We start from the raw sequence: 8,549 nt of genomic DNA on the forward strand, positions 1-8,549 counted from the left end.
TGGGATAGCTATATAAAAAAACAGACAAACAAAAAAACAGAGTACATATTGGTGAAGATGTGGAGAAACTGGAACTCTCATACACTGCTGGTAGGAACATAAAATGCTATAGCCACTTTGGAAAAGAGTTTGGCAGCACCTCAAAAGGTTCAACATAGAGTCACCATGACCTAGCAAAACCCAGCAGAAATCAAAACATGGCCATACAAAAAATTAGACAGTAATGTTCACAGCATTATTCCTAATTTCCCAAAAGTGGAACCAGCCCAAATTTCCACCAACTGATGAATGGATAGACAAATGTGGCACATCTATACAACAGAATGTTATTCAGCCATTAAAACAAAAAGTAGTGATACATGCCACATAGCAGATGAACCTTGAAAACATTATGCTAAGTGAAAGAAGCCAGACACAATGGCCACATAAAGTATATGAAATCTCCAGAACAGGCAAATGGTGGGAGGTGGGGGGAGAAGGCTGGGGATAGGGGAGGAGTAAGTAGAAAATAGGGAGTGACTAATGGTACAAAAGTCCTTTTTGTTTTTAAAATAAAAGCTTCTTTAAAGTATGTTTTTCAGTTATGAGTAACTGCTTTTTCCAATTACCCCAAATGAGTTGATAAAGGCTCTGATTAAACTGCTTCATATTTTCAGAAATGAGTGACTGTTACAGCCTTTCATTATCTAGCTGGTAGCCTGGTTTTTCATAGAATTTTTAAATGATTTATGATGTTCCATGCATACCTGTCTATGCATTTCTAGGGAACACTCCACCAAATTACTAGCTTTCCAACAGCTGCAGTACCATATATACTACCTTAGTATGACGGCAGTTTGTTTTAAAACCAGAATCAAGTTGAATGTGACTTTTACTTAAAGTTTATGCTTTGTGCATTTGTAAAACACTGATATATTGTTGTCATATTTCCTTTAGTCTGTTTGATTACATGCTTGTTGAAAGGTAAATTTACAGATCAAATGATTCGATTCAGTAGAAGTTAAAAAAAACGACTTCTTAAAGTTCAACGGAAAAGAATTTGTATTTAGTCAAAAACACTAGATAGAATCCTTTTCTGAAGCTAAGTGGAACTGGTAGATCTTTTGGTTTTTGTTATCTACTTACTACAGCACTTCCAACCAGGTATGGTGCAATAATTTGTGATACTTTGAAATCCATAATCATTAAAAAAAAAGCGGGGGGATAATCATATAGAAAATCACATATCACTAGGAAGGAGGCTGAAATGAGTGGATATGTAATGTATTTTAAAACCTTCATTTTGGATCAGCATAAATTTCCTCTAATTCCTCCCCTACCCATTTGCAGTAGTAGCATTTCTCTTTGAGGTTTAACACAGCAAGCCAATATAAAGTTTTACAATTCGGTGATCCTGGATTCTGAGCCATTTTAAGATGAAAATGGAAATGGGAAGGGTATTTAGGAAAATTAGTTTTCTTCTCTAACATCTATATCATCTGTTTGTTGATCCTTTCTTGGCCAGACAAGTGCACATCTGTCTTGTTCCAGATACACATTTCATTGGCAACAATCTCTAAAAAGGCAACTGTGAATTTGCTCTTACAATACCTCAATGAGATGAATAAGCTGGTGGACACCTGGAACTTCTGAAAACCTTTAAATCTCCTTTCTCATCAATCTTTTGTATATTTTGATATATCTGTAAGGCTTTGCTGTGAAACAGCATTTCAATAGGGATAAACTTCTAAATATACAGGCTTTATATTCTTTATGCCAACATATACAGTCTTTATATTCAAAACTGCCAAGAGTTCCTCCAGATGAGAGCTGTCTCAGTAGTGTCCTCTGTAGCTCTGGGTTCAACATGTCCAACGAGGGTTTGCTGACTTGTCTTCTCTAATTCGGGTAACGGGCTCAGCTTCTCCACTCCTTGCTGTTAATGTTTCTGTGAGGCCATGCCATTTCATTTTTACAATGGTTCCACGAATTTTCAAAGGTTCAACTCCTTCAGCTCCAAGTCTTTCAACTTCACTTGTTGATAATCCTGAAGGTGGGCAAACTCCTGAGCAGTTTTTCAGGCTTGCTTTCAAATCTGGGTTCTCAGTAGAGGCCTACTCCTGGGTCACCTCCCAGTCTGGTGGTTTTCCGCACAGAAGGGGCACAGCTCTCCAGAATGCATTTCGTGGTTTGAGCATTCTGCAGTTTCCGGAAAACTGGCTCTTCCCCTCCCCAAGATGCCATTCCGGGCCTGGTTGCAAAATCCCACTGGTGTAGGTAGGGTAAAGACCTGGCTCGGGGCTTGGAGGCTGGTAGGGTGGGGGCAGCCTCCCTCCTGGCTCCTGCTCACTGGGTAGTGCTGCCGGGGTGGGTAGCGGGATGGAGGGGTGGGAGCCTGCACACCTCCACCCTGCATACCTCGGGGCTCTCCTTTCTCCAGCCTAGGGAGGCAGGCTCAAGAGTCCGCGGGTCCGTGCTGGGGACACAGGTTCCACTTCGCAAGTCCCCAGCCCTCAGTTTGGGATGCCCGGGCAAGTGGGACTCAACATCCTGCCTAAGCACATATTCTGGGGTCCTGGGCTGGAGCCCAACAATGCCGCTGTATTAGGCGTTTGGATGCACTGGGGTCACAGTTTCTTTTTGGGGTGATAATATTCTGGAGTAAGTGGTGATGGTCGCATAACCTTTGGAACACACTACAAAAGCCACTGAACTGTACTCCTTAAAACGATACACTTGCAAGTGAGAAACAGTCTGACTCTCCAACAAGGGAATCAAAAATTATAGAGCCTATGGGGCTCTAATACGGAAAATGCTAAAAATGCCAACGGTTTGTATAGCCAAATACAAGACGGCTTCTACAAGGAACTTGTGGGCTCACCCTGAGCTGGTATTTTTTAACTCTATTTTAAAATGAGGAAACTGAGACTTAGAGGGATAAATATCTTTTCCAGAAAGACACAAGACTGGTGAAAAGGAATTCCACCCCTGCTGGTCTGGCCCCAGGTGTGGTTACCCACAGGACACCACGTCAACATTGCTGCTTAAAACTGTAAGTTTGAGGCTTTGAAATTTTTGTTTCCTCCACAAAGTTGTGGCTTTGGTTTTCTTTCCTTCTTGATGTTTGATTCACAAGACGATGTCTGCAGACTGCCTACTAAGGGGAAGCGCATATCACAGTTTGAGGTGATTGGGGGATGGGGCAGACGACGAGTTTTCCAGGACCCTGCAAAGCACTAGTGTGGGAACGGTGGCTTTCCCGCTAACACAGCTCAGTAAGCTTGGGCTCATCCCAGGGTTCCTTATTACATCAGATGTTACCTTGGTCAAGTGGCAAGCGCACTAGGCCTTTTTGGGTCTACCTAGCTCATAGGGCTGGCATGGAAAAAATTAGTTAATGGTTGTAGAGAAGTTAGCATACTGCCTGGAAGTCAATAAGCACTCAATACGCGTTGGCTGTTATGCTGACCTATTTGAAAAAAATAAACTGCAATCTTTACTTTCGGAAAAACGCCGCCAAAGGCCCGCAGTCCAGCCACTGGCAGGTGTTGCGTGGCACCTTCAGCATCAGGGTTTAGAAAAACGCTCCTCCGGGTCAGACACTGACCGGCGACACTTGCGGGGGGTGGGGCGCCCATTCCCGCATTTACGGCTGCAGAACGTGGCCGGCAGGATAAGCCGGGCCTCGCGCGCCTACGAATCCGGCACACCCGGGGCTCGCCGGCCCAGCCCCCAGGCCACCAGCCTGCCGGGGCTCCATGTGCTCGGCTCTTCCCCGCCCCTTTCTCAGGCCTTCCCAAGCCCCGACCCCAGCTCGAGCCCTGTGGGAGCAGCAGCGGCCTCGGGCCCCACGCCAACGGTCACCCCAGTTCGCACAGCCTTACTAGATTAAAGAGTCCTCTCCGGCGCTCCGTTGGGCCCAGGTTCCGCAGTACAGGGAGTGAAGCGTGGAAACACCCGGAAACACCGAGGCGCGGCGTCCGTCACTTAATTGCGTCCTTCCTGTGTTGACGCAGCGGATAGGGCACGGCGGCCGCCCCTCCCTTCTCATTGGACGCAGCTTCGGATTGATTAAGCCAATAGGGTGGCTCTTAGGGAGAGGGCGGAATTGGGGAGTTGGCGGAGTCCCAGTGGAGAGGCTGGGTTCCTGCAGAGTGTCGCGGCTGGCCGGGCCCGGGAAGTGCCTACCTTGGGTCCCCGGCATCTCCCAGGCGACTCCTTCCGAAGCCTAGGTACCCCACAGCACCCGGGTACCTGCTGTACTGACCCAGCCCGGAGACGTCCTTTCGCCGCTCGGGGCCACTGTCTACAAAACGGACTTGGAGAGGAGGAAAGTTTGGTAAAGGGAGGCACTGAGATGAGCGAAAGAAGGGAACAGGCGGTGATGTCTCTGGCTGTGACCTTGGGTAGCTGAGGCTAAGGACCCGTGGCTCCAAGGTGCAGAGGAGCGGGCGCTGAACTGCAGTCAGGAGCGCTTGGTTCTAGGTCTAGTTGTTGGCTGTGTGACCTAGGGCGAGTTTGTATCTTTTCTCTGCCTTTTTACTTATGTTGGAACAAGGAAGATTGATATAATGTGCTGATGTTCTCCAGGACAAATTTTGTTCATACAATCAATATTTATATAGTTTTTTTTGGCTGCTGTGCCTGTTCCTGCTATCAGCCGACAACTATCAGATCTTAGGAAAATGGAAACCTGTGCAAGTGGCCAGAAGTGATGGCTTTGTGAGGAGAGGTGGGTTCAGATCAGGACGCTTGGTTGTTGCCTCTAGCAGTCCTGGCACACCGTGTGCCCTGCTAACCCAGGCCACTGAGAGTGGCTGGACCCATTAGAAAATAGGTTGTGGGTTTATTGGTTGTCCTCGTGTGTGAAGGAGACAGGGCTGAAGAGACAAGGCACTGTAGCAAGTTGGAAGGAGTTGGCTTGAGGCTTGCTGAATGAATGGCGAACAGCCAGTGAGCTCCACTGAATATCCACTGAGGGAACAGTGGGGTAGGCACAGGATACACCGTGGGGGCCTGCAACAGGCACAGAGAGAAAAGATTAAGGAATATTTGCTAATATCTAGGTGGTTCTGATGCCGGGGTTCTTGTTCACGAAGCCGAAGAATGAGCTTCACAAACAGTCAAGGTAGGAGAGCAAAGTACAGGCTTTTATTTAGAGATAAAGTGAAAGGACAGAGCTCCCAGCTCACACCAGGAGGGGATAAGAGAGTCCGTAGTGGTGCGTTGTCTCGGGGGTTTTATAGGCAGTTGAGGAGGATTTTTCGAGAACATGAAAGAAATTTAGGGATGTGGACTTGCATTACCTGCCCTGTCCTCAAGGTGGGCTGGGTCATAGTCTGATTGCCAGGGCTGACAGCGGGGTCACGGGTTATGCTGATACCCTTGCAAAACACTCAAACATTCCAGTCCAAGTTGCTCCTGGCCTTTTGACCTTTAACTGATCTCACTGAAGATGCCTATATTCTTAGGTATCTTTCCCTAGAGAATTAGTGTGACTTTGACTCTGCATAATGCTTAAGAGTTTCAATGGGAACTTCTTTCCCCATTGTTATGTTGCTCTAACTGTAAATATTCCTCCCTGTTTTTCCCGGAGGCCCTCACCCTACTCTGACTACACCCATGGTCCCTGTCTCAGTTTGTCTTACCACCAAAAATGTAATTCATTTTTCATTTCATTTCCAGAATTTAAAGCCAAGGCAAATGAGAGTTTTCTTTGAAATGGCATCAGCATTTAATTTGACCACATCAAAAATAAACAATATTTTTTGTAGCCCTTGCCATGTGCCACATATTTTCTAAGCCGGTTTCATATTTTCATTCTTTTAATTACAACAACCCTGTGAGGTAGGTATTATCACTTTACTGATGAATTGAGTCACAGAGAGGTTAAGTAACTTGCTAAAGGTTACACAGCTGCTGAGTGGCAGATGCAGGATTCAAATCCAGGCAATTACAATCCAGAGTTTGTGCTCTCATGGCAAAAACTGTCATAATGAAAGATGAAAAACATACTTTAATTTGGTACAAAGTATCTACAACTCATATCACAGAGAAAGGCTTATTGTTCCAATATATAAAGTATTCCTACAAAGAAACTCAATAGAAAAATCAGCAGTAGCTATACCAACCATGCAGAAAAGGATATAAACAATGAAAGGAAATTCAATCTCACTCAATATAAGGAATATTTAATTTAAAATTCCTTTGACATGTCCTTTTTCATAACCAGATAGGCCAAATCCAGAAGTGAGGCTCTCATACAATCTGTAAGGGAGACAATTTGGCAATATAGCAATATTTATCAAAATTAAAAATGCACATATCTTTGACATAGCAATTACACGGCTAGGAATTAATCCTAAAAATATATTTGTTTATGTACAAAAGAATTAGATACAGGGAGCACTGTGTAACTGAAAGTTTGGAAGCTGTCTTAATGACCATTAGTAGACTAGTTTAAAAAAAATGATGGTATAGTCATTCAATGGAATACTGTGCGCTGAAAAAAAAAAAAGGAGGCTCTTTGTACTGATACAAAATTAGGTCTAAGATAGATTCTAGGTTGAAAAAAGCAAGAACAGTACACCTACACACTCCCATACACAACACAGAAACAAAAAGAGACAATTACCTCAATATTTGTACATTTATCTATCTATCTACCTTGAAAATCATGAGTTCACACCAATATATCTAATTGCAGTCCGTCACCACAGGGCTCATTCAGGTTTTCTCCCTTTCCATATTTGTGTCTCTCTTCTCCAACAAAGAAGTCCCCATTATCTTTATTTACTTTTTGGTCAATCTCTTTGTGTATCCATGCTTATAGGAATCTCTGTTACCACCCCTTCTAAGATGCAGATACCCTCCTAATCCCTTACTGGTTCTGAGAACCTGTGCTGGGCCATATTCTCCACCCCCTCACCAAAGATGATGCCTTCCTCGCTCCTCTTGGGCTCTAACACTCCAGATGGGGATATAGTATTAGACAGACAAAATCCTTGCTTTCAAGGAGCTAATTCTCTAATGGTAGGGAGGGGCAACAAAGATAAAAAACATCAGGTAATGATAAGTGCAATGAAAAAGTAAAATAGGGCAATGTAATCAGAAGCAACTGGGCTGTTCTTGTGGGTTGGTGATGTGTGCATTATTCTCTTTATGCCCTGCCCTCCTCCTCCTTTGGCCACTCTGTGCATGTCTACAAAATGCATTATATTGGCTCCTCTGCTGCCTGCTTTCCAATTGAGTTCTACCAGTAGGAGATAGGTGGGTGAGAGGAGAGAGAAATCCCTGCCTGCTTTGGGATGTACTTTCTGGTACTGGCCCTTCCTTGGGTTCCAGCTCTTGCTGGGCTCCAGAAATTTCATTTCCTCAAGTCCCCTGGTGGCAATAGCTTCCTGCTGTTGCTAGCATATGGATGCCCCAGTGGTCTTGTTTCCCTTTACCTTGCTTACACCTTTGTTAACAATTCCTTCATTAGACTCTCTTGAACCATCTGAGTTGGATTATATTTTAAGGCTCTTTGAGGAAATAACTCTGTTTCAACAACTATTGGGAACAATTTTTTTTCATGTCAATACTTATACAATACGTTTTCAAAAAGTCAGTATGACTGGTTGAAAAAAAAGAAAACATTAGCCAGGTTTGTCTTTCTGGAACTGAGTGCAGAATGGATGCCCTTCTTGTCCTGGCCCTGGCCTGAGGGCTAAGTAGTTTGAGTTGTGCAGTAAAGGGGGTGGTTTGCATGCTGTTGTGACTCTATCCCCTAAGGCATCCAGCTTATCCAGGTAATGCCAGTTTTGGTTTCTTTAAGATACAGATCAAATTTCCTTCATCAGGCTTTGTCCTCAGCCATGCATTTCTCCACAACCCCTCCCCCTAGGAACCACTGGAGTCAATGGAGCCCTTTTTGAACAAACAGGCCATTGCAGGAGCCTACTTTTCCACATTCTTTTATAACTTTGCCTACTAGGTTCCAAGAATTGTGTTTCCATTTGGAGGTATTTTCAAATAATTGTTTAAAACTCTCCCTGCCTACTGCTGAGCATTTGCAAGCCTGGGGTCTTCCAAGGATGGTCTAGATTGAAGAATGAGAAGGGGCTTGCATGAAGAGCAGTTTGTTACAGTTCCCATGAGCACCATTTATTTCCTCAGCAACATGGAAAAACATTAAAAGGATGTCCAGTGTTTTCCGTGACTGACTTTATCAGTGTCAACATCTTTATAGACATAGGAAACTATAGATTGAAAGAAGGAAAAGAAGTCTTGCAGAATAAGAGCAGGGGAAAAAAACTGAGGCATGTAATTGTTCCAAATCTTACTGCATCCCTGGTTTCTTCTGCATATGAATTTCTGTTTAACACTGATAGGAAGATTGCCTTTGGGGACACGAGGAAGGGAGTAGGGAAGAATTCGGTTTCATTTTAGCCTTAGGAAGCTACAGGACTTGAAGCAGAACTGACTTCATCAAGACACCTATGTGTGCTTATGCCTGGGGAGGCTTTTTGAAAACCTGGTGGGCATGTTGTTCCTGACACCAGGAGAGGACATAACGGACTAGACTAAGC

At 44.3% G+C, this 8,549-nt stretch overlaps 1 protein-coding gene across 4 annotated transcripts in view; it reads right to left on the bottom strand.

The window, feature by feature from the left end:
* The window catches only part of DCAF4 (DDB1 and CUL4 associated factor 4), a 29,217-nt gene extending 25,242 nt beyond the window's left edge, over positions 1-3,975 (bottom strand). For all 4 annotated transcript variants that reach the window (XM_017676566.3, XM_017676567.3, XM_073242174.1 and 1 more), the window contains exon 1: positions 3,864-3,975. The gene's annotated coding sequence lies outside the window, so the exon portion shown is untranslated. The remainder of the gene's footprint in view (positions 1-3,863) is intronic.
* Positions 3,976-8,549: the final 4,574 nt, after the last annotated feature.

This window comes from Manis javanica, chromosome 8 (genome assembly GCF_040802235.1).
Source record: "Manis javanica isolate MJ-LG chromosome 8, MJ_LKY, whole genome shotgun sequence".
In the NCBI taxonomy this organism is placed as follows: domain Eukaryota; kingdom Metazoa; phylum Chordata; class Mammalia; order Pholidota; family Manidae; genus Manis; species Manis javanica.